Consider the following 27719-nt stretch of genomic DNA (forward strand, 5'->3'; position numbering starts at 1 on the left):
ATTAAAAACACTTTCTGCAAAGTGGAATCTTCGTGTGACATGGTATGTGATTGGCGGAGTGATGATAATCGTGGCACCAGAATCATCAGAAAGTAGTTCATCAGGTAGAAGTTTATACTTCAGTTTTAAAAGGGTGGGTTGGACCCAGGGGTGTTGCTAGGTCTGGAAAAGATCAGCGGTTAAGCTAATGTCGGGACTGGCGGGACTCGGGGCTAGCTAGCATTTCGGTTGTAGCTCCTGAGCTTCTATCCGGGGCTACAACCAAAATAAACAGGGCTATAGTCCTTTAGCCCCCCCTAGCAATGCCTCCGGTTGGACCAAACCCCTACAGCGACTAAGCATTTTCTCTAAAAGTAAGAAGAGTTAGCTAAGGCAATTTAGTGTCAGGGATGTCCTACTGAAAAGTGGGTCTGTTGAGGGCATGCTCGGACTGGCCTATAGGGCAATGCCCGAACCAAAGACGCAAAATGCTAATGTGGGACAGTTTATTCGATCAAAGTGGGACACTTTTTTGGCCCATGTGAGCCAGTTTGATAAGTTACTTTTGCACCCGCCAATGGCATACAATTTCACAGTTGCAAACCTGGTGCTGGATGCTGAAGTGCCTCTTTTTTCCAGCTCCCAGGGTAAGCTCATACGAATCCAGAAGCCGTTTTACGGCAAAGGGCTTGCCCTGCCCAAATCCAGCACCATCCGTGTTCTTTGAGGGGTCAGAAATGTGAGGTGAACAACTTTTGGATGATTTCTAAAATGTGCCCTTTTATTCAAACATAGTTTTCAGTAAACGCCTCAATATCCCTACTCTGATGAGGATTTCACTGCCTATCAAAAACTAAAGGAAATACTCAAAGAAAGGATATCTCACCCACACACTTGTACATAAAATACACAAGAAAATGTGTGGTAATTCACAAAACATCAATGATGGAATTTATGATGTATTTATAATGTATTCACAGTCTCTCTTTATAACCTGGATGAACTTCCGTTCCTCAGGTTTTAAGTTAGATTTAGTTCCAATGTTCACCAAAAAGAAACAAGGAAATCCAGGTTTGCAACCAGGTTCCAACACAGTTCTTGGCCCCTGCACTTTGTCAAAAGAAAGTTCTGTTAAATTAGTGTACTATCAAAATAACAGTTCCACATCTTCCTTGAATGATACGTTCCACAAATAGCATCAATGAGATTCTTGGTCAAGATATTTGGCCACAATTTATGATTGTCTAAAAACACAACTTCTTGTAGAATTCAAAGAAATACAACTTCTGGTTTGCTCTTCTCAGCTCTCCCTTTAGCACCATAAGTCATAGTGTATATTGTTGGCAGGATAATACACAGCACCTCTGCCTCCACCTGGTTGACTCTCATACCAGGTTTGCCACTCTTGTATTTCTGTGACACCAACAGCCAAAATACTTTTAAGGATGTAATTTTACCTTTCCTCTTCTTGGCTTTGGCAATGTGAGTTTTAATGTAACAGAGAAGTTGTCGGAGCAATCACACTTATTTATAAAGGCAAAGTTTCTAAAAGAGATAAACAATTTTGTAAACACAATTCAATGTGCAGGGGAGGAAAAGTGAGCCTGGCACAGGACCACCAATACACATATGTAGACAAAAGAAGAGGATCCAAAAGTAGGAAGCCTCCCGTCCCCTGCACACTATTACTATCCCGTCATGAGACGGTTAAACATATCTTAGTTCAAGCTAACAATATATGTTATGACATACCAATTCAAGAAAAGACAATGGTCATTCATAAATTGTACATTAAGAACACAAGAATTTAATACTTACAAATTTTCATCGAACAAAAAGTGCATGTGCAACAAGTCCAACGTAAACGGCTGACGTGTTTCGAGATCACAATCTCTTCTTCTTGAGCCAAAATTTAACTTAGAATGGTGTTACGAAATTGAGTGTCATCATACTGAATTATAAAGATGTTTGGTAGTATGATTCAATTCAGAATTCCATGTGCTTGAAGCAAAATTCATTCAAATTATGCCTAAGATATGGTGTTGACAAAATTTCGGGTTGAGTCCCATGGACAAATGACAGAGAGCCATTTGAGTTTTAATACCAGTTTTTTATGGAACAATCATAATCAACAGGCTTCACCCTTTTACAACGTTGCATATGCCCCTTCTCTTCCTGCCAACCAGAGCAGCTTAATTGTTTGCCTTGTTGTTAGTCTCTTTTGGCTTTAGACACTACTTGTGCAACACTTGACTTGGGATAATGCTTGCACCACTCTTTGCTTTGGGCATGAAACTCACAATTCATTAAAGTTCAGTCACTTCACTTCAGTGCTATAATGTTTTTCTGCTTTATAAATGATCCTTTAGTTAGCCTTCACTTTCAGAAAATGTTTTAAGCACAGACGATTAGTATTTCAGCTGCTTTCAGTAGTTTCATATTTAATTAGAACTATTTTGGCAGTTTCACTTCTACATGAATGCAACTTCTGTCATCTTCATTGTTCAACAATCAACAGTCGGGTTTGCATTGCTTTTACTCATACGTGAGTGATACTTCTATTGCATTTCATTGTCTGACAATTAACGGGTTCTCGAGTCTTTCACTCACACGCTTTTCCTTGGCTGAAGTTGCCTGCCTTTGTACGCGCAAGGAATCAGAACACTCTGTATCACTCACCAGCTTCTTTCTTTGCTTCCTTTGCGTTTGCAGGACTTTAACTGCTTCTGGCTTCTTTTGAACATACACCCTTCCTTGGTGAATGTGTCTTTGTTCCCAACATGCAGTCACAGAGCTCGTCTACATTCTGGGACACTCGGCTGTACACCAACTTCCAGCTACGGTCTACGGCATGCTTCCTGCTGTGCAATCTCTGCAATCAGGTTTACATGGGGAAGCAGTCTTCCTTCACGCTTTACGCTGCGCAACCTCTGCACTTCAGATTCAGGGGGAAAAAGACCCTCTCAGGACCTGCAGCTGAAATCTGCTTCACAGAGGTCCCGGCACCCTCTCTTTCCACCTACTTCTGCCAGGTCTGCCAGCAACGTGCTCTCCTGCTACTGCTACTACTACTGCCTTTACTCCAGCTTCACCTCCATCTGCATCTCAATCTAATGGCCTGCACCTGAGGGGACCTTTTAAGCCTCTCTGCTTCCCTCAGGTGTGGGTCACTAGCCTTAACAGGCTGACTACTCCTGCAACTTTGCTCTGGAGCCCTCTTTCATGTCCCAGTACTTAGGGAATTATGTGACCCGTAGTCCCAACAACAGAATTAGGCTTTTTAATCAGCTTTCTGCTTTTAAATGCAGGTCTACTCCTCTTAAATATACTTAAGGAAGAATCACCAGGGTTTATTTGAAAATGCAAAAGCAGTGCTCTTATGCCATTTTTTACAGGTTTCCTTTCACTGTACCTCTGGTAGTTAAGACATTGTTTAACTTTATGAGTCTCAGACAGGTTTTCCTTTATTAGGGTGTTTAGGGATTTCTTATTAACTTTAACCAGATCAGGAGGTTCATTGTGTGGTTGAACAAACATCATAATGACAATAAGCCATTACATGTCTTGGTACTTGTGAAAGGTTCTTCCCTTTAAAAGGATAAATACTGTTTCAAATCCATGGGATCTCCTCACCACCCTGGGCCTTGTTTCCTCCCAGGTGATTTTCCCGCCGAATACCACCCCAAAGTCAGGATCAGGGAGTGTCTGCCTTTCCCTGGCCAGCTGGGGGGAGACTTTAGGCAGGGTTTTAGTGAGGGATCTGCAGGATTCGTTGCAGTTCCCTCTGCTCCCTTTTTCTCTGTTCCTCCCCTTGCTTATCTCCTTCCTAACCCGCCCCTGATTGGCTCTGAATCCAAAGAAACACCAACAATGCTGCTCAAAGTGCTCTTGCAAACCTGGCTCTCGAGGATGAAGTGCCTCTTTCTTCCATCTCCCAGGGTAAGCTCAAACCACTCCAATAGCCTCCTTCCATACAGAAAATGGCTTCCCCTTCCTGAAGCCAGTGCCATCCACTCTCCCTCTGACCCCTCTCCCTCCATTGCTCCTCCTGCTTATCTCCAGCTCCACACCATCCCTGATCGGCTCTGAATCCAAGGAAGCACTATTAGCAGGGAGTCCCAGGGCAGCCTTGCCAGGGCAGCCAGACAAGTGCTATGGCAAAGGGCACCTTCCCAGGGTACCTCAATCGCCTGTTTCCCTGTTCGCCCTGGGCACCCCAGCCAGGACTCTAACGCTGTCTGCAGCATCTTCCAGGTAAGCAACAACTATTTTGTTGTATAGCCAGTGCTGTATTCATGGTTTCCTGGCACTGCCTTCAATATACCTAAACTATAGTGTTACTACGGTGTTATCTGTTGCTGTACTTTTGAGTTTTGCTTTTGTGATAATTGTAGCTGCACTCTGAGTATGGCCATCGGATGCTCTCAGCCACTTTATGAGGATAGCCACTTTTCATTGTATTTGATTATAGGCACTACGTAATATCTACCCATATTTGAGTAAAGCCATTGTGTTACATTTAGCTGCATTTTGAGTATAACCACTGCAATCATTTTCTATGTATTTTGTGAATAGCCACTGTGTTAAATTTAGCTACATTTTGAGTATAGCCACTGAGTTCAATTCAGCTGCATTTTGACTATGTAACCTCTGCATCAAACGTAGCCGCATTTTGAGTGTAGCCACTGTGTCGAACTTAGTAGTGCCTCGAATATTGGCACTGTGTTAATTTTAACTTCATTTTGAGTATAGCCACTGTTTTGAACCTAACTGCTCTTCAATCTCAACACCAAGTTAAATTCAGCAGCATCCAGGGTCTGCCGTTACATAAAATTTAGCTGCACATTTTAGTATAGCCAGCCACTGTGTTCAATTCAACTGCTTTGAATATGGCCACTGTCTAATATCTAACCACTTTTTAATATATTCACTGTGTTGAACTTAACTGCATTTCATGCATAACCACTGTGTTGAATTTAGCTTCGCTTGGAATTCTGCCACTATGTTTATTACAGCTGCATTTTGAGCATAGCCACTGTGCTGAACATAACTGAGCTTTAATCTCACCGCAAAATACAATTCAGCAGCATCCAGAGTCTAGCCAGCGCGTCAAATTAAGCTGCATTATTTAGTATAGCCACTGAGCAATATCCTAGCATTTTGAGCATAGCACTGTGTTTAAATTAACTGCATCTCGAGCATAGCCATCATGTTGAATCTAGCTGCACCTGGAATTCTGCCACTGTGTTAATTTTACCTCCATTTTGAGTGTAGCTACTGTGTTGAACCTAACCGCTCTTGAATCCCACCACCAAGTTAAATTCAGCAGCATCCAGAGTCTAGCCACTGTGTCAAATTTAGTTGCATTTTTAATATAGCCACTGTGTTCAATTCAACTGCTTTGAGTATAGCCACTGTGTTCAATTCAACTGCTTTGAGTATAGCCACTGTCTAATAGAGCCTAACTACATCATGAGTATAGTCACTGTGTTGAACTTAGCTGTGTTTGGAATTCTGCCAGTGTTAGTTTTAGCTGCATTTTGAGTACAGCCACTGTGTTGAATTCAGCTGTGCTTTGAATTTGCCACTATTACAAACCCATCTGCTCTCTGAGTGTAGCCCCTGCATTGTACCCAGCTGTCCGCTTGAATTCGGACTCTGTGTTGGACTTAGCTGCTTTCTCAGTGTAGTCACTGTTTAATTCTAGGCATGCTCGAGCTATACCTCAGCTCTAATGCTAGCAGTTTATCACCGGGTTAAATCTAGCTGCATTCTGAATGTAGCCTGTTATTGAATCTCACTGTTACCATGTGCTTGTTCTCAGCTGTGCCTTGTACACTGCCTCGTTTCCAATCTAGCTTCCTTTGAGTACACTGACAGTCTGGCAGGCCCCCCATTAATCCATCTTGCTGCATGATCAGCGGCAACAGACTATCCATCATGTCAACCAACTCCAAAATTAAAGGAGCACTATGGCGCACCAGAAATATGGTCCAACCCCTCTGCCTACCCTTTTCTTACCTCGCAACAGCCATACCCCCAACCCTCAGGGTGAGTAGTCACAGATCTTGCCCCTAATGTCCACCCCACGCTCCCTCACCTTTACCCCACCCCTCCGCCCTGACCCCTTCACTTCTCAACTTGTGCTACCCATCACAGACCTTTCCCCTAAACATCCTACCCCATCCTCCCCACTTTTGCCCATTCTGGTCCCCTGGACCACTTTTCCCCTGAGCCTTCGTATCTCTAAGCACCTCTCTGGCTTGCCTCACCAACACCCCTTCCTCGGCCGCTTCGCTGACCCTCACAGACTTGCCACAGGTACCGAAGAAGCCCCTTAAACTCAGATTCTGCAGCACCTGGATCCCCTTATTTCTGCACACCTCACCCTATCTCCCCCCAGATCCCTGCCTGTACTCATTACTTACACCATTATGACATCCCACAGCTCTGCCAACCCTGTGAAATCCCTCTTCAACACTGCCTTCACCTCCCCCCTTTCAGCCCCCTCAACACTCCCCTTGAAATCAGCAGCCTAGTGTCATCTCTAATCCTACCCCCTCTCCTTCTTTCTACCTCCACTCGTCAACATCCCCTCTTGGCAACCCCAGTCACTGCCCTGCACCTTCTCTGGCCCCCTATCATTCCTTTACACACTCCTACAATTCCCTTGCACACCCACATCATCTTTCCAGACCTTTCCCCTGCACCTTCTCTGGCCCCCTATCCTCCCCTGACTCCACACATGCAATTCCCTCCCACCTTCTCCCTCCACCGCCCTACACCACTTCAGAGCTCCCCCATGGAACCGCTCATAATGAGCACTCTTTTCACACACTCAAAGAATGCTCATTGCCCCCCACCCTAACAACAGAGACACCTTACCTTTCCCTTAAAACCTCCACTCCAAATCCCCTCACCACCCTCCCTAGCCTCCCCCTTGTTCACACAGTGCCCCCCGCGGGACCTCCACCAGAGGATAACTTCCCATGCCCTCAAAAATCTTACCAGCCCTATGCTGCTCACCTCTCCGGGGCCCAACAACTCCTGTACTCCCATCCAACTCTCATGCATCCTCATTAACCCCAGATCGGTCACCAAAAACCAACACAAGTACAACCTTATTTCCACAGGAAGCCCAGACATCCTTTTCATCACAGAAATCTGGTTCTCTGATGGCGTCCGCCCCATCGCACACAAGGCATTCCCCCAGGATACAAACTCATCGCACATAGCAAAACTAGCAGACCAGGCAGGATCGCCATCCTCCACATATCACACATCTCCATCTCACACTCTCAGGAACTGTGAATCCCTCCTAGTGAAATTTCTTTTCCACCCCTCTCTCACCCATAGCTTCTTACTCATATACAGACCTCCCAGCTACAACAGAAACTTTGCTAATGCTGTAAGCGGATGCTTATCCCCCAAAATATGGTCTATTTGGACATATAATGAGTCTCCAGAACTACCTCACATCATCCACCCACATGCCAGCTTGATATGGGTTGCTAGCAGGGATTTGGCCATTCCTACCTACTTTCGCATTTGCTAAATGCACACATGCATTCTAAATTCCTCTGATGAACTTCCAATACCTTAGATTTCGGTCCCTGAGGGCGTTCACCTACATCGATTTGAGGCCATACCAATGGGAAAAGCTGCTATAAAATGACGAATTACATTACATACCAGGAACACGCATGTGAACTGGCCCAAACTGGGTCTTGAACAACTTAGAATTGACAGTGGGAAACACTGAAAGCTTAGTTCCTACAAATCATGAAACAGCATATCAAAAATGTGTCGATACAGAAAAAATTATTTTAAAGTCATAAAAGCAAATTGCCCTGTAATTGTATAGGATGTTGCCATGTTTTGAGAAGTAGCATCTTTTCGTTGCACTTGACGAAATGGCTCAAATTAAGATGTTAAACTTTGTGCTCGAGAAAATATGCTTAAAAAATGAAGTTTTATTCAAACTGCCAATTGTATATGTATTAAAGGTTGAGTTTTACGTGAGCTGTGCCTATCCTCTTTTTAGGGGCTGAGTGGGTGAGGATAATGAAACACCAATTACAAGAAATCCCACTAATCAGCTTCCTTCCCTTGCCGGACAGAGTGAGTCAACTTAGATGTATATGTACTTAATTTTTTGCATTCTTAAACCCAAACAAAAGGGCACTTCACCATTTAATTATCAGAAAATACACATATTTTAATATTTATCATACCAATTTGACAATTCCAATATACAACGTTAAAAATGTTCCAAACATCAATTCAACAATCAATTTTGTGTGTACATCTTTCTTCATTGCGACCAACAGCATAGAACTATATGCTTAAAAAAACCTTTTCTATGCCTTATTGGGGTGTATTCTCTTTTATAGAAAAGACCCCGCTCTTATTTAAGCCCTTCCCAATTTCTCTGGGCCAAACGGACTGTGCCAACACTTTTATAGAAATGTGTTTCTAGGACCAGCATGGGAATATATCTTTTGAGAATAGGCAAGGCAAGTAATCCCTATTGCAAATCCTGCTGGTGCTGTCTTCAGGGCACTTAGGTTTTTGTTCATATTCTGGTTTTCACACCCTTAACGGTTTGCCGTAATGTACAATCTTTCTAAAAGACAAATAAAACATTTCCACTTTAGAACATAAACAAGTAAAACATTTTTATGCAAAAAATACATCAGATACATCTATTACAACTTCATCTCTATTACCAATATAGACAGCAGGGATGCATTAATACTCAAGTGGTCTAAATTATCCACTACTACACTTTCTCTCATATTCAATATGGTTTGTTCTCTCCATTTCATGTGTCTGCAAACATGCATTTTAGCCTTTAAAGCTTAATTTCCTTGGGCTGACCGTCTCTTTCCAGCACAGACAAAAAAACTTTTGCTGAAAGGGGGGGAGTGGGATATGTTTTAATATTCCTATCAAATGTCCCTATATGTTTACCTATCACCCAATTATTAATTTAAGCAAGCTGAACGTTCACCTTTTACTGGATCTTCAATTTCTTTCCGATCGGGCTACTTCCTCTAAGTCCCGTGTGGGCACTATTACTGCCCAATGGTGTTCTCTATGTCACGAGCCAGGGTGGTCTCCCTACTAGTTTGTAGCTTAGCTCTGTAACAGGAGGAAAGAAGCCACCATTACTTATCACAGGAATATCGGTGATCACCTCAACATTCTCTTGTTTAAAATTGAGTGAAGCTTACCCGAGTGATCAAGTCCACTGTCTTGAAATTTCCTTTATTTCTATTGGGGGATTTTATCTCTCGTCACCCTTCATGGAACCGCCAAAAGCGTGTTCTAAATAAACCAGCACAAAGGGGAACAGCGTTAAATTCCCTTTTAATGGATACCGCATTACTCAATGTGTCCATTGTCCCTCTCTCTTACCTCATGGGTGCATCTATGCCGGCTGTTGTCCCGTGCACAGTGTATCTGAAGCCGGGCGTGCCGCGAAGAACGTCTGCTGCTCAATCAAGCTGCGGGCCTACTGTCGCATTTGGTCCATTTTAAGTAGTGGTCATGTCACATGATTTTACGCGCGTATCTACGTGATATCACGTGATCCGCAACCCTTCTCTTAAAGGTATACCACTTTCTTTTGGTTTAGTGTCGCTGATAATCAAATAAAGCAAAAATGCGCAATATACCAGTATTACACATTAAGCAAGCTGGATATTCACCTTTTACTAGATCTTAAGTCCCGTGTGGGTACTGTTACTGCCCAATAGGGTTCTCTATATCAGGGGCCGCCCGAGGCGTGTTCTAGTTGGACCAAAAATGATCAAAGGTAACAGCATTAAATTCCCTTTTAGTGGATACCTCATTTATTCAATGTGTGCATTATCTCTCTATCTATCTCCCCTCGTGGGCATATATGCCGGCTGTTATCCATCTCTCTCGCCGTTATATACTAATCACTTATTCCCACAGAGACCCTTATAGAATGTTACATATTTCACAGGGTACATATTGTAAAAGAACTTGCGACTCATATATCTTGTTCACCTTTTGTGATGTATAAAAAGGGACCACTCAATGGAGATATTTAATCCGTTTCTTACAGTGTCTAGGGAGTATATCCATTTCTGTTCTGTTTGTCTTAGCTTTAGATCTCTGTTACCTCCTCTTGGTTGCACATTTATTACTTCTATAATGAACCAGTGGATGTCATGTACTGAATGGTGGGCGCTTTTAAAATGGGCCACTAAAGGTTTGTCGGGTACCTGGTTCTTCACACAGGATCTGTGTTCACAGATTCTCTGACGAATGGGTCTCTTCGTCTTACCAATATATAACAGGCCACATGGGCATTTGATGCCATACACTACCCACTTAGAGTTACAGTTTGTAAAGTGTTTCAATTCCCATATTCTCCCTTTGAGGTCTACCTGTTTCATGTTAGATGTTAATTCACACACAGAGCAGTTACCACATCTGAAGTGACCTACCACCGGAGGTAAATTCCACAGTCTCGATTGGTTGGTGGACCTGTCCTTGCCCACTGGTTTATATGTATGTACAAGTTTGTCTCTCAAATTAGGCATACGACGAAACGCAAACCGAGGTTTACTAATTGAGAAATCTTCTGTGTTGATAATATTCCAGTTCTTCAATATGCATCTCCGCAGATCGTTGCTGATCGGAGAGAATGTGGAGACACAAGTGATCTTTTCCTCTACAACTCGCGGTTGTGGTGTCAAGCACCTATCTCTAGGAGTGTTTCTAGCTCTTTTCATGGATCTACGTACTATGGAGGGAGGATAACCTCTTGCCCTCAGTCTAGTTGTTAAATCTTTGCTATGAATCTCAAAAGCTTCTTTATGGGTGCAATTCCTTCTGATACGTAGAAACTGTCCCACTGGTAAGTTTTGCCGCAGGGATTGGGGATGGAAGCTTTCAAACAGTAACAGAGTGTTTTTATCTGTAGCCTTCCTGAACAAAGTGGTGCCCAATTTGTTCTCTGTGTCTTTAAAAATCTCTAAATCCAAAAAGGGAATTTTTTCTTGGTTGGAGTTCATGGTGAAGTTAATACATTCATCTTGGTCATTGACCCAGGTGATGAATGAGTTTAGTTCTATTTCAGTTCCTCCCCACACCATGAAAATATCATCAATGTAGCGCACCCATGTTTTCATAAGGTGCTTAAAAGGATTGTGATCTGCATAGACTGAACGTGTCTCTAAATCGTCCATAAAAAGGTTTGCAAGATCTGGTGCGAAACTGGAGCCCATACTTGTGCCATGTTGTTGCAGGTAAAACCTGTCTTCTTCAATGAAAAAATTGTTGGTAAGGGCAAGTCTAATACACTCCAGAATGAATGCCGTTGGTACTGTCTTGTCCCTCCTTTTCTCTAAGTATTGACCCATGATTCTGACGCACTTCATCTGGGGAATACTCGTATACAATGCTTCCACATCCAAGGTGACTAAGGTGTCTGTGGAAGCCACAACTATCGTGTCTAGTATCTTAATCATTTGGGTTGTATCTTGGACATATGAACGCATCGTTTTCACAAATGGCCTCAAAAAGAAGTCGGCATATATTGACAAGGGTTCGAGAATAGATCCAATGGCTGCCACTATGGGCCGCCCCGGAGGGACCTTGTGGTGTTTATGAATCTTCGGTAGACAGTAAAAGGCTGGTGTGATAGGATGAGCTTGTAGCAAAAAGGCTTTCTCATCGATGTCAATCCACCCTTCACTTTCTGCGTGGTCCATAAGACTAGATATTTCATCTCTAATTCTTGGTGTAGGATCACATGGTGAGGGTTTGTAAAAAATGATTCTTTCAAGTTGTTTCTTTACTTCGGCCCGGTACAACTCTATGCCCCATAGGACCACTCCTCCGCCCTTATCTGCAGGTTTAATCACGAATAGTTTGTTTTCAGCTAGATTTTTTAAAGCTATCCTTTCCACTTTGGACAAATTGTCCCTGTGCTTATTTTTAGTTTGAACCAGATTTTTCATCTTGCTTATGATTTTGTTCTCAAAACTGATGATTTCTGGTGAAACCATCGAGGAGAGAGGAGTGAAAGTGGATGGTGGTTTCAAACCCGAAGTACTTCTATCTCTGGGTCTTTGATCATCATGATCTTTAAAGAAATACTTCAATCGAATCATACGGAAAAAGTTCCGCATTTCTATTTCTGTGGTAAACTGATCAGCTTTACTCACTGGAACAAAAGACAACCCCTTGCTCAGAACACGAATTTCCGCTTCTGTGAGGATGTGTTGGCTTAAATTAAAGATGGGAATCACCAATTCGGCAGACCCGGCTGCCACTGTCGTGTACGCATCCCGTGGCTGCCTGGTTGGCGATTCCTCCCCCGTCTGCCCCGGTTCTGAAAAGGGCCTCTTTGTGGATTGCCTACATTGGCCCCCTCAGTACTTGAACCACCATCACTACTGTTGGATGAATTTGAAAAGGTTACAAACTTTCTGAAGGGACGTTTCTTATTCCCACCTTGGCTTTGGCCTGGGTTCATATTCATCTGTGTAAAAAAACCCGGTACCAAATACGGATAGGTCACTTCTTCCTTATAGTACTGCACATCTTTTTTAAATTTCCACAATTTCTTGTCCATGGTGAAAGTTTTAAATTTCCCCATGTCCTCTTCTATTTTTTCCAATAGAGCTTTGGCATTAGGTATTATTGAATCCTCTTTGATTTTCTTTTCTAATTCCGCTAGATCCACTTTTTGTTTTTTTGCTTCCTCATTTGCCGTCGATATAACTAGGATGATCCAATCTCGGGAACACTTATTCCCTACACCACTAAAATTTGCCATAAATTTAGGGTTGTCCAGAAATACCCGGGGTATATTTTTAACTTGGAGACCCTCCGGGATGATCCCTGCTTTTAGGTATTCGACCATTAACTGGCCATGGGATTCAGTACGTATTAGTTTCTTCACTTTCTGAGTTAGTAAATCTAGATCATTGGTGTTAGATGGAGTGGGACTGGCTGTTGCCGGGCTGGATTGTCCCAGAATCGACGGCAGTTCAAAGAACTTTTTGAACTGATCCTCCGAAAAGGACACTATATTTACATTTTCCATTTTATCAAGCTAAATAGCTCTGCCAACCAACGGGTTGTCCTATAACATTGAGTTTTACGTGAGCTGTGCCTATCCTCTTTTTAGGGGCTGAGTGGGTGAGGATAATGAAACACCAATTACAAGAAATCCCACTAATCAGCTTCCTTCCCTTGCCGGACAGAGTGAGTCAACTTAGATGTATATGTACTTAATTTTTTGCATTCTTAAACCCAAACAAAAGGGCACTTCACCATTTAATTATCAGAAAATACACATATTTTAATATTTATCATACCAATTTGACAATTCCAATATACAACGTTAAAAATGTTCCAAACATCAATTCAACAATCAATTTTGTGTGTACATCTTTCTTCATTGCGACCAACAGCATAGAACTATATGCTTAAAAAAACCTTTTCTATGCCTTATTGGGGTGTATTCTCTTTTATAGAAAAGACCCCGCTCTTATTTAAGCCCTTCCCAATTTCTCTGGGCCAAACGGACTGTGCCAACACTTTTATAGAAATGTGTTTCTAGGACCAGCATGGGAATATATCTTTTGAGAATAGGCAAGGCAAGTAATCCCTATTGCAAATCCTGCTGGTGCTGTCTTCAGGGCACTTAGGTTTTTGTTCATATTCTGGTTTTCACACCCTTAACGGTTTGCCGTAATGTACAATCTTTCTAAAAGACAAATAAAACATTTCCACTTTAGAACATAAACAAGTAAAACATTTTTATGCAAAAAATACATCAGATACATCTATTACAACTTCATCTCTATTACCAATATAGACAGCAGGGATGCATTAATACTCAAGTGGTCTAAATTATCCACTACTACACTTTCTCTCATATTCAATATGGTTTGTTCTCTCCATTTCATGTGTCTGCAAACATGCATTTTAGCCTTTAAAGCTTAATTTCCTTGGGCTGACCGTCTCTTTCCAGCACAGACAAAAAAACTTTTGCTGAAAGGGGGGGAGTGGGATATGTTTTAATATTCCTATCAAATGTCCCTATATGTTTACCTATCACCCAATTATTAATTTAAGCAAGCTGAACGTTCACCTTTTACTGGATCTTCAATTTCTTTCCGATCGGGCTACTTCCTCTAAGTCCCGTGTGGGCACTATTACTGCCCAATGGTGTTCTCTATGTCACGAGCCAGGGTGGTCTCCCTACTAGTTTGTAGCTTAGCTCTGTAACAGGAGGAAAGAAGCCACCATTACTTATCACAGGAATATCGGTGATCACCTCAACATTCTCTTGTTTAAAATTGAGTGAAGCTTACCCGAGTGATCAAGTCCACTGTCTTGAAATTTCCTTTATTTCTATTGGGGGATTTTATCTCTCGTCACCCTTCATGGAACCGCCAAAAGCGTGTTCTAAATAAACCAGCACAAAGGGGAACAGCGTTAAATTCCCTTTTAATGGATACCGCATTACTCAATGTGTCCATTGTCCCTCTCTCTTACCTCATGGGTGCATCTATGCCGGCTGTTGTCCCGTGCACAGTGTATCTGAAGCCGGGCGTGCCGCGAAGAACGTCTGCTGCTCAATCAAGCTGCGGGCCTACTGTCGCATTTGGTCCATTTTAAGTAGTGGTCATGTCACATGATTTTACGCGCGTATCTACGTTATATCACGTGATCCGCAACCCTTCTCTTAAAGGTATACCACTTTCTTTTGGTTTAGTGTCGCTGATAATCAAATAAAGCAAAAATGCGCAATATACCAGTATTACACATTAAGCAAGCTGGATATTCACCTTTTACTAGATCTTAAGTCCCGTGTGGGTACTGTTACTGCCCAATAGGGTTCTCTATATCAGGGGCCGCCCGAGGCGTGTTCTAGTTGGACCAAAAATGATCAAAGGTAACAGCATTAAATTCCCTTTTAGTGGATACCTCATTTATTCAATGTGTGCATTATCTCTCTATCTATCTCCCCTCGTGGGCATATATGCCGGCTGTTATCCATCTCTCTCGCCGTTATATACTAATCACTTATTCCCACAGAGACCCTTATAGAATGTTACATATTTCACAGGGTACATATTGTAAAAGAACTTGCGACTCATATATCTTGTTCACCTTTTGTGATGTATAAAAAGGGACCACTCAATGGAGATATTTAATCCGTTTCTTACAGTGTCTAGGGAGTATATCCATTTCTGTTCTGTTTGTCTTAGCTTTAGATCTCTGTTACCTCCTCTTGGTTGCACATTTATTACTTCTATAATGAACCAGTGGATGTCATGTACTGAATGGTGGGCGCTTTTAAAATGGGCCACTAAAGGTTTGTCGGGTACCTGGTTCTTCACACAGGATCTGTGTTCACAGATTCTCTGACGAATGGGTCTCTTCGTCTTACCAATATATAACAGGCCACATGGGCATTTGATGCCATACACTACCCACTTAGAGTTACAGTTTGTAAAGTGTTTCAATTCCCATATTCTCCCTTTGAGGTCTACCTGTTTCATGTTAGATGTTAATTCACACACAGAGCAGTTACCACATCTGAAGTGACCTACCACCGGAGGTAAATTCCACAGTCTCGATTGGTTGGTGGACCTGTCCTTGCCCACTGGTTTATATGTATGTACAAGTTTGTCTCTCAAATTAGGCATACGACGAAACGCAAACCGAGGTTTACTAATTGAGAAATCTTCTGTGTTGATAATATTCCAGTTCTTCAATATGCATCTCCGCAGATCGTTGCTGATCGGAGAGAATGTGGAGACACAAGTGATCTTTTCCTCTACAACTCGCGGTTGTGGTGTCAAGCACCTATCTCTAGGAGTGTTTCTAGCTCTTTTCATGGATCTACGTACTATGGAGGGAGGATAACCTCTTGCCCTCAGTCTAGTTGTTAAATCTTTGCTATGAATCTCAAAAGCTTCTTTATGGGTGCAATTCCTTCTGATACGTAGAAACTGTCCCACTGGTAAGTTTTGCCGCAGGGATTGGGGATGGAAGCTTTCAAACAGTAACAGAGTGTTTTTATCTGTAGCCTTCCTGAACAAAGTGGTGCCCAATTTGTTCTCTGTGTCTTTAAAAATCTCTAAATCCAAAAAGGGAATTTTTTCTTGGTTAGAGTTCATGGTGAAGTTAATACATTCATCTTGGTCATTGACCCAGGTGATGAATGAGTTTAGTTCTATTTCAGTTCCTCCCCACACCATGAAAATATCATCAATGTAGCGCACCCATGTTTTCATAAGGTGCTTAAAAGGATTGTGATCTGCATAGACTGAACGTGTCTCTAAATCGTCCATAAAAAGGTTTGCAAGATCTGGTGCGAAACTGGAGCCCATACTTGTGCCATGTTGTTGCAGGTAAAACCTGTCTTCTTCAATGAAAAAATTGTTGGTAAGGGCAAGTCTAATACACTCCAGAATGAATGCCGTTGGTACTGTCTTGTCCCTCCTTTTCTCTAAGTATTGACCCATGATTCTGACGCACTTCATCTGGGGAATACTCGTATACAATGCTTCCACATCCAAGGTGACTAAGGTGTCTGTGGAAGCCACAACTATCGTGTCTAGTATCTTAATCATTAACTCATTCATCACATGGGTCAATGACCAAGATGAATGTATTAACTTCACCATGAACTCCAACCAAGAAAAAATTCCCTTTTTGGATTTAGAGATTTTTAAAGACACAGAGAACAAATTGGGCACCACTTTGTTCAGGAAGGCTACAGATAAAAACACTCTGTTACTGTTTGAAAGCTTCCATCCCCAATCCCTGCGGCAAAACTTACCAGTGGGACAGTTTCTACGTATCAGAAGGAATTGCACCCATAAAGAAGCTTTTGAGATTCATAGCAAAGATTTAACAACTAGACTGAGGGCAAGAGGTTATCCTCCCTCCATAGTACGTAGATCCATGAAAAGAGCTAGAAACACTCCTAGAGATAGGTGCTTGACACCACAACCGCGAGTTGTAGAGGAAAAGATCACTTGTGTCTCCACATTCTCTCCGATCAGCAACGATCTGCGGAGATGCATATTGAAGAACTGGAATATTATCAACACAGAAGATTTCTCAATTAGTAAACCTCGGTTTGCGTTTCGTCGTATGCCTAATTTGAGAGACAAACTTGTACATACATATAAACCAGTGGGCAAGGACAGGTCCACCAACCAATCGAGACTGTGGAATTTACCTCCGGTGGTAGGTCACTTCAGATGTGGTAACTGCTCTGTGTGTGAATTAACATCTAACATGAAACAGGTAGACCTCAAAGGGAGAATATGGGAATTGAAACACTTTACAAACTGTAACTCTAAGTGGGTAGTGTATGGCATCAAATGCCCATGTGGCCTGTTATATATTGGTAAGACGAAGAGACCCATTCGTCAGAGAATCTGTGAACACAGATCCTGTGTGAAGAACCAGGTACCCGACAAACCTTTAGTGGCCCATTTTAAAAGCGCCCACCATTCAGTACATGACATCCACTGGTTCATTATAGAAGTAATAAATGTGCAACCAAGAGGAGGTAACAGAGATCTAAAGCTAAGACAAACAGAACAGAAATGGATATACTCCCTAGACACTGTAAGAAACGGATTAAATATCTCCATTGAGTGGTCCCTTTTTATACATCACAAAAGGTGAACAAGATATATGAGTCGCAAGTTCTTTTACAATATGTACCCTGTGAAATATGTAACATTCTATAAGGGTCTCTGTGGGAATAAGTGATTAGTATATAACGGCGAGAGAGATGGATAACAGCCGGCATATATGCCCACGAGGGGAGATAGATAGAGAGATAATGCACACATTGAATAAATGAGGTATCCACTAAAAGGGAATTTAATGCTGTTACCTTTGATCATTTTTGGTCCAACTAGAACACGCCTCGGGCGGCCCCTGATATAGAGAACCCTATTGGGCAGTAACAGTACCCACACGGGACTTAAGATCTAGTAAAAGGTGAATATCCAGCTTGCTTAATGTGTAATACTGGTATATTGCGCATTTTTGCTTTATTTGATTATCAGCGACACTAAACCAAAAGAAAGTGGTATACCTTTAAGAGAAGGGTTGCGGATCACGTGATATCACGTAGATACGCGCGTAAAATCATGTGACATGACCACTACTTAAAATGGACCAAATGCGACAGTAGGCCCGCAGCTTGATTGAGCAGCAGACGTTCTTCGCGGCACGCCCGGCTTCAGATACACTGTGCACGGGACAACAGCCGGCATAGATGCACCCATGAGGTAAGAGAGAGGGACAATGGACACATTGAGTAATGCGGTATCCATTAAAAGGGAATTTAACGCTGTTCCCCTTTGTGCTGGTTTATTTAGAACACGCTTTTGGCGGTTCCATGAAGGGTGACGAGAGATAAAATCCCCCAATAGAAATAAAGGAAATTTCAAGACAGTGGACTTGATCACTCGGGTAAGCTTCACTCAATTTTAAACAAGAGAATGTTGAGGTGATCACCGATATTCCTGTGATAAGTAATGGTGGCTTCTTTCCTCCTGTTACAGAGCTAAGCTACAAACTAGTAGGGAGACCACCCTGGCTCGTGACATAGAGAACACCATTGGGCAGTAATAGTGCCCACACGGGACTTAGAGGAAGTAGCCCGATCGGAAAGAAATTGAAGATCCAGTAAAAGGTGAACGTTCAGCTTGCTTAAATTAATAATTGGGTGATAGGTAAACATATAGGGACATTTGATAGGAATATTAAAACATATCCCACTCCCCCCCTTTCAGCAAAAGTTTTTTTGTCTGTGCTGGAAAGAGACGGTCAGCCCAAGGAAATTAAGCTTTAAAGGCTAAAATGCATGTTTGCAGACACATGAAATGGAGAGAACAAACCATATTGAATATGAGAGAAAGTGTAGTAGTGGATAATTTAGACCACTTGAGTATTAATGCATCCCTGCTGTCTATATTGGTAATAGAGATGAAGTTGTAATAGATGTATCTGATGTATTTTTTGCATAAAAATGTTTTACTTGTTTATGTTCTAAAGTGGAAATGTTTTATTTGTCTTTTAGAAAGATTGTACATTACGGCAAACCGTTAAGGGTGTGAAAACCAGAATATGAACAAAAACCTAAGTGCCCTGAAGACAGCACCAGCAGGATTTGCAATAGGGATTACTTGCCTTGCCTATTCTCAAAAGATATATTCCCATGCTGGTCCTAGAAACACATTTCTATAAAAGTGTTGGCACAGTCCGTTTGGCCCAGAGAAATTGGGAAGGGCTTAAATAAGAGCGGGGTCTTTTCTATAAAAGAGAATACACCCCAATAAGGCATAGAAAAGGTTTTTTTAAGCATATAGTTCTATGCTGTTGGTCGCAATGAAGAAAGATGTACACACAAAATTGATTGTTGAATTGATGTTTGGAACATTTTTAACGTTGTATATTGGAATTGTCAAATTGGTATGATAAATATTAAAATATGTGTATTTTCTGATAATTAAATGGTGAAGTGCCCTTTTGTTTGGGTTTAAGAATGCAAAAAATTAAGTACATATACATCTAAGTTGACTCACTCTGTCCGGCAAGGGAAGGAAGCTGATTAGTGGGATTTCTTGTAATTGGTATGTATTAAAGGTTACAGATACATTGGACCTCATTATAAGTTTGCCGCTCCGAGAACTACGGTACCGATAAGAATGCTGGTACCGTAGTTCCTGGACCGGCAAACTAGGACTTGTGCTCGCAGGTGCCTTTCTGCCCGCCAGGTCTGACCTGGCCGGCAGAAAGGCACCTGCGAGCACAGCATGTCGGATGCACCGACACCGTTGTAAACGGTGCTGGTGCATCCGACCTCCCCATTCCCATTCAGCCCTATGGGGCCGAATGGGAGTGGGCAGCTTCTTTTTTCCAGCGCCCGCAAATGGGCAATTACCGGGTCCGGCAGGACCGCAATGACCTGGTAATTGCCCATTCGCAGGTGCCGGAAATATTCTGAAGTTTGTGGCAGCCTGCCGGTTTTATCAGCAAGGCTACCGCCAAACTTCTACTGAGTGCCATTACTTTCTTTTTTTCAAATTTACATGGCAACATGTTTTCCATTCACACTCGAACACTTCTCAGCTCTCTAATGTGACACTGTATTTTATTTAAAGCATGTGAAATATGTAAAGAAAAATTATATATTCTTTTCCAACAACAGTCAGATTTGAATTACTGCCATGTGATACATTTCATACAGAAATCCATTATTGTCTTAAATCTACACAGTCCATGGGGGTTTCAACACCGAAATAAAAACAGCGAAAGAAAATGATCACCTATACTTTCAGTAATTGTCCACTACAACATGCAGCTTTATGGACTTGCCCCTTTCCAATCACTCACCATTCGCAACTCTTAAGGGGCAGGACTGCGCAGGACTACCGCCACTCCCAACCAGGACCCATTTCATGCACACACAGCTATGCCTGCAGCAATTTCACGTTAATCTTGCTTGATTGCAGATGACTGCATTGAGGGCTATGTGGGAGCTTGGGGAATGGGCGTTATGCCCCAAGCAGGCTATTAAAATAGACTAATGCAACCAAGTGCTGCTGAGATAGCTCAGCAAGATGTGACACTAAAGTGTTATCCACCGGGCCCAGGGTCGAAACCTCTGTATTGGGGAAAGCAAAAAACAATGGTGCCACCCAAGACCGGTGCTTCGGGTGGCCAAAGTAAGGGAGCGATGGTGGATTTTCCTAAGAAGCAGAGGAATGCCCTACCCTTTAGTTCCTGCCCACTTCTACCTCTATTGAACCCCTCTGTGGATGCTGAAAGCAACATTTCTAATGCAGCTGTGCCCTTTCAAGAAACAGCTGCCACCCATTGCTTCCGATAAACACCTTGTTGGATAATGCATTACAACAGTGAGCCAACATTGTCACTACAACAAGTGCTTTTCGTGAAGGAAGCAAACTGAAATATGTGTGATACATTTTGTTGTTACTTCTTCGACCAAATTATCTTTTGTACATCTGCATGGATGCAAATGTCAAATTCCAACACTTCAAATTAACTTAATTTCCGAACTTCAGGTGACATGTAATGTATATGATAGGCATGGTGCACACTCAGAAACTTGTGTATGCGCTCTGAGTGTGTGATGCGCCTAATAACAATCCTTTAGTAAGGCATCTCCTGCAATCTGCTATTCAAATTGGGAACACACACGGCAGGACGTTTGCTAGAGTCATCGTGCCAGGACCAGGCCAGACAAAGTCAGTGTTTTGCACCTGTACTTATCCTTTGGAATGCTGTCCTACAGAACTGGACACAATAATGCTTACGATGTCTCACTATTAATGTCCACAGTGGTACTTTTGACACAGTCAACCACGGATCACTAAAAACGAGACTAGAAGATGTAGGGCTACAAGATACAACGATACATTGTTGAGGCCTTTCCTGACAGAGAGAACAGAAATCACCTGACTCTTTCCAACTCAGGCTACGCATTTGATCTCATCCCGTAAGATTCGAACACCATTCAGTAGATACATGGCCCAACTTAAGAGGCTCATTAAAAAACAGACTCATCTGTTACAACTAATGTTCACACACTAAACATTCCCATAATGACCAGTCTAGAAACCATTATCGTTTCACATAATGTGGCGTTCATCCCCGTTCCAGCCCCTGGAATGGGAGATGAAGGCCATTAGCACCCCGGGTTGCCAAATCGGTAACGCGAGGTGTTAAAAAAATGTTTTTTCTTCCTACAACGGGACACGTGTGGAGTCCCGCTGTAGGAAGGAAAATCCTTTTCCAAGATGGCCACCATGGAAAGGGAAGTCAGGCCCTCTACGGAGTCTCTCTTCCCTTTCCAAGGCGGCCTGTGGGAGGCAAAGGGAAGAAGCGGATGCAATGGCGGCACCCACCTCTGCCGAAATATGGTAAGTAGGGGAGTGGGGGAGAATTTTTTTTTAAAAGGGACGAGGTGGGGGGAAGATGGTGCTGGGGGAGCGTTCCTAGACATCTGATTGGCTGGCTCCCCCCACCCGGGTGCTAATGCCTCATCAGAAGCACCAATACCAGGTCTAAATTAACTAGTACCTGCCCGAAAAACTCCAAAGTGATGAGGAATCTCAGGATTGTTATGTTATGTTAAACTTTGAAATGTTACTGGGATTTATACTATGCACCACTGCCATTTGCATGGTCTGCAGATCCTCGGGCGGATCTAAAGAGCGGTTGAGGTAGGTTAGTTGAGAGAGGAGAAAATGCAAGTTGTCTTTGCTCATGTGTTGGTGACTGCAGATCAAAATCTGTAATGAACAACAGAATTACCCTGCACCCACAAATTAACACCTCTGTAAATAAAGGCTTCTACCATTTTCACGCAGTCAGACTAATAATGATATTCCTCACCTTCCTGTGCAGAAACCTTGATGTGATTTCAATTATTTTTTTCAAGAATCGACTATACCAACAGCAAACATCTAGGCATGTCAATTAGATTCCTAGTAAAGTTCATTGCATCCAGCACACAGCAGCAAGACTGCTACTCAGACTCAATAGGGGGGCACACACAACACCAGCCCTGAAAGCTCTCCACTGGCTACCAGTCAAAAAAAGAATCAAGTTTTTCTGCATCATCCACAGAGTCCTTCAGGGCCATAGAGCCAAATTCATCCAAGTAACGATCATCCAGTATCAATCAAGAACGACACTAAGACCCAGCGCTGATGTCCTGCTAGAGTCCATGTGCTACACCAGAGAGAAAAAAGGAGGGTCGTCTTTCTCCAACATTGCTGCCAAACTCTGGAACACTCTGAAAAAGGGAATATGCACAAACCAGGATCACATTAGCTCAAAGTAAATGCTGAAGAGCAGGCTTTTTGATGCCTATCGGACTAAGACACCACCCAGGAGCTGACAGCCCCTAGGCATTTCACGCTAGCAAGAAACTCTCAGCTGGGCCCAGAGCTCACCCGTCGAGCCTTTTGATACATCACCTGGAAATGCCATTAAATGTCCTCTCCTCTACCATGGGGTTCGTGACACAATGTGACTTTTGATCACAGTTGTCCCACAGATTACCAACCGTGCATTCAAGCTTCTGCATGTGCCACCTTTTCTCCCCTAGAGTCATCACGGGTCTCGCCTATCTGCCACACTATATACAGGGCCACATTTTGACCAGCGTGTGGTAACCTATGCAATATGGGCAATAAAACTATATGCACTCTCTAAGGTGTCACTGCAGGCTTTGCTAACCCCACCCACCTTCCACACCAAAACGTAGCACACACAAACCACTAAGTCACTCACAGACGGCCTCTTAATCCCACTCCGAACACTACACCTCTACTCCCAATGCATATACTTCAGCCCCGGCCAATACAGCCCATCACCTTTCTGGATACAAACGCCTGGACGCTCTTAACACAAAACACTGAACAACTCAAGCACATGCACCGGAGCAAGCAATCTTGCATTTTCTCCTCCCCACTAACCAAATCCACACATTATGTCATTACCACCCAATCACCTGCAGACCATGAAAATGGCAACGCTGCATGGTATAAATCCCAACAACAGAAGCATAATTTAACACCCTTTGTTAGCTGTTTGTAGCTCTCCTTACAGACCTTAACATTGGGTGTGCCCTGTTTATTGTCTTGTCTCTCTGTTGACCGACCCGCTTTAAGGTCATCGGCGTAGGGTATGACGACATCAAGATTTCTCTTCTGCTCATTGGCCTTCAAGACTTTGCTTCCTATTGTTTTTTTTAGTATTCATGTACGTAAGAGTTTAATCTAATTTCCCCCCACACCCACATGACAAGCCTTTTAGTCTTTTATAATTGCGTTTAAGGTTTACCATTCCCTTTTAGGGTTCAGATCTGTAAGGAGATGTATGTACATGCAAGGAGTGGAACATGAGGTTTTACATTTAGGACAGTTTGAATAACTGGTGAGTTCAGGAAAGGAAACAACGTGTTAAAAAAGAATAATGCCAACCATTGGATTTGAAGAGGATGATGTAATCTGACAGCTGCATAATTCAGTGCGGATAAGCGCCTAACAAAGCCAGGCTTAACCGTATCCGGCAGAGCAGCGCGCGGGAGATACGGGTGCTGCAGATAACGGAACTAAATGGCATAGGCAAGATGCGTTCTTCAGCGGGTTGCGTAAAAATAGAACACGGGGGCGCCAGCCAATGCTTTCCGGAGACTAAGTTACCCGAGTGATGCCACTTTTCATCAGTGTTGTTGGGAAGTGACATGTGTTGGGGTGGGAGGGGATTCGCCAAACCTCAGCTTCTCATTGCGGGAGGGCTGTGATTGGTGGCCTCGGCTGTGCAGCTCAATACGAAGGTGCTACCGCCGACACAGTGACAATCGTCGTAGCATAATCCGAGACCTCTGTTTTCGTCTTGTATGGATTTTTCTCATTAAGCAATTTCTTAAACTGTTAATTGTAATAGCGGGTAATGTTATCGTTGCTACTGTTGTCAACAACCGCTTTAAGTATAACACTATTGGTATGTTAAATGTTAAATGTTAGAGGTATTTGTGTGTCATTACTTATTGAATTGTTACGGATCATATTTTAGTAATTAAAGTGCATGCAACTTATGCACTTGCTCCCAAGAAAAAATATAGTTTGCCCAACAAAAGAGAGGAACCTAAAGTTCGGACTGATTTTCGAGTGGGGCCCTAAGCTGCTCGTAGTGGTTGAGACAGCTGTGCATACAGTTTACAGTTTCATAGGGGGTTCAGATGTAGTGGCGGCTGGTGACATTTTTTATCGGAGGGGCGTAAATAGTTCCTACAAATATGCATGAGCGAGTGAATGTATTGAGGAAGCCCAAGCCAACCAAGGGTGGTTTGGAAAAAGAGGGGCTAGCCCCCCAAAGACATTTTTGGGAATAATGGGTGAAAGTGGTGCATTACACAGCACACTTTCTTTGAAATATTTAGTAAGAAGCCAGACAGTTTTCAATCAGTTTGTAGGGTAACTCGTGCAATCATCCAATAGATGCAAGGCAACAGTGCACAGTAGTATTTCCCAATGCATTTTCATGATGCCTTTCTCCACAATATATGACAGTATTAAAAGATGTTCACGTTGGCTGTGCCCATACATTTCCACGTTGACAGCAGCTATAAATGCCAGTATGCAAATATAAGAACATATTCATGTTTGCTTTGTGCATAATGCCAGTAATGTTAGTATACAATAAAATTCCCAAGCTGGCTCTGCCAATATATGCCTGTATCCCCACGTAAGAACATTTTCCTGTTGTCTTTGCCAATATAAATGTCTTGCTACAATAAGAAAACATGTCCAACACAAAATAACACTTTTATTTGCTTTATTGTAGATGCCCAGTAAAAAATGTCATGCCACAGTAAGAAATGGATAGATCTGCTGCACGAAAATGCCAGACGGACCACGTAATAATACTTACAATGATTGCTTTCTCATAAACGCCCAGAAAAAAATATTATGCCACAGCAAGCAATGGCTAGACTGGCTACACCAAAATTTCAATAAAGCCACACAATAACACTTACCATGCTTCTTTATCACAGATTATCTTTGATAAAGCAAGCATCATGATAGGTTTTATTACTGGCATTTAGACTGGCATTTTGGTGTAGCCAGTCCAGCCATTTCTTACTGTGGCATGGACTTTTTTTACTGCGCCTCTATGACAGATGCCTAGTAAAAAAGGTCATGCCACAGTATGAAAAGGCTAGACTGGTGGCATCAAAACACCAGTCTAGCCACGTAAAAATGTCAGGTGGTTAAGGAGTGTCCCCATTATTACGAGGGATTCATGTTCTCACACCAAAATGATGATGGGGTGACAGCAAATGGGGGCAGTGTTGCAAATCCATATGAATCGAATGGAGTTAACTATGGATCGGATATGTTACTTTTAGTGTTACAATCGGTTAGAATGTATACATATTAGATCTTCACGCATATAGAAAGAAACAATATTAAAACTGCAAATGTAACACAAATACAATCCACACAATGGGGTGCTTTGACCACAGTTTGCTGTTACACATGATTTCTAAGTAGTAGGAACATTCTTGATGGAAAAAATAATGAGTTACCTAGTAAGAAGGTCAGCATACAAACAGGACAAGGTTTACAGTCCCCCAAGGGGACAGATGTTATTTCGCCCTTTGTATTCAATTTATAGAGGGTTAGTCATTTGTTTGGTGGTAATAAACATGATGCCCGATGCCATGGTCTGGTGGTTAAGTGTTTTTCATGGTCACCAGAGGCTGCATTTGGCCCTATAGATTAGAAGGTCTTTTAGAGGTGCCTGGAGTTTGGGGTATTGAGACCGCAATTAGTGGTTTAAAGAAAATCCTCTTTATGCAAACCTTGCTCTATTTACTAAAATATGTAAGCAGGCCATTTGAAATCACACTTAAAGTTAAAGGGCTTAGGCCAGTTATTGCTAGCAATGAATAATGTTTTCAATACCAATGTTTAACAAAGCACTGACGTCATGGCCTAGTATGGACGAATCCCAAGAAGAGTTGTGTTTTGAATATAATGTGAAGGTGAGAAACAAAATAAGACTGAGCAATGAAAATGGAAGAATTGGGAAAAAATTGGATTTCATTGAAGAGGTTGTGTCCAGTCATATTAGGGGGTGAATGGTAAGAAAGCATCTGGGGGTGCTTTAAATTATTGCAAAAAGTATATAAAATGGCAACTGATGCTGTATTGTTGAGACGTGGGTTTGTTTGGTCTAGCAACACCATCTAACCGCTCCTCAGAGCGTTGAACAATAAACTTGTTTATGTACAACCGTGCACTCACTACTTAAGTATAAGTAGTGGGCTTGTTTTGGGTTAAGGTGATTCATGGCCCATCCCCACAATAACACTTATCATGCTTGCTTTATCACAGACACCCAGTAAAATATGTCATGCCACAGTAAGATATGGCTAGACGGCTACACTAAAATGGCAGTCTAGCCATGCAATAACACTTATCATGCTTGCTATAGCACAGATCATCTGTGATAAAGCAAACATCATGATAAGTGTTATTAAGTTGCTAGGCTGGCAATTTTGGTGTTGCCAGTCTAGCTATTTATTATTGTGGCATGATATCTTTTTACTAGGCATCTGTTTCAGAGAAAAGGCCTGTTCACCAGCACAGTTAGAGGGCCACTGATTTGGGGGCAGCCCACACCCCAAATCACAGGCCCACTCACTGTGCTGGTGGGCAGGCCTCTAATATGGTGGCCTGATGGGAGGTGGTGCATTTGTCACACATTTATACACATTTACTCTTTCATTCACATGCACATCCACACAACATACACTCTTTCATTAATGCGCACACCCAAGCATACACTCTTTCAACACATGGAGACACGCACACTTTCGCATCTTTTTTTGTTACCTGCAGCCTCAGCCCAGAATTTGCTCCACCAGGCCCCGTGAAGTATGCACGAGTAGCTGTGAATGTGCAGGTTTGCACAGGAGCACCTCCTCGCAAATTCAATTTGCAGTCCAGCCTCCATCCCCAATGGGCCATGCAAGGATGGGGAAGCAAAATGCTCCTCCCCTTGCATGGCCCAATCAACATACAAGCAGGAGTATTAATCTGCCCAGGAGTGTTCCCTCAGCCTCCTGTTTCAGTTGAGAGAGTGCTTAGTGTTTTCACTTT

This window comes from Ambystoma mexicanum, chromosome 8, assembly GCF_040938575.1.
Source record: "Ambystoma mexicanum isolate Mex_15411 chromosome 8, UKY_AmexF1_1, whole genome shotgun sequence".
NCBI classification, from domain to species: Eukaryota; Metazoa; Chordata; class Amphibia; order Caudata; family Ambystomatidae; genus Ambystoma; species Ambystoma mexicanum.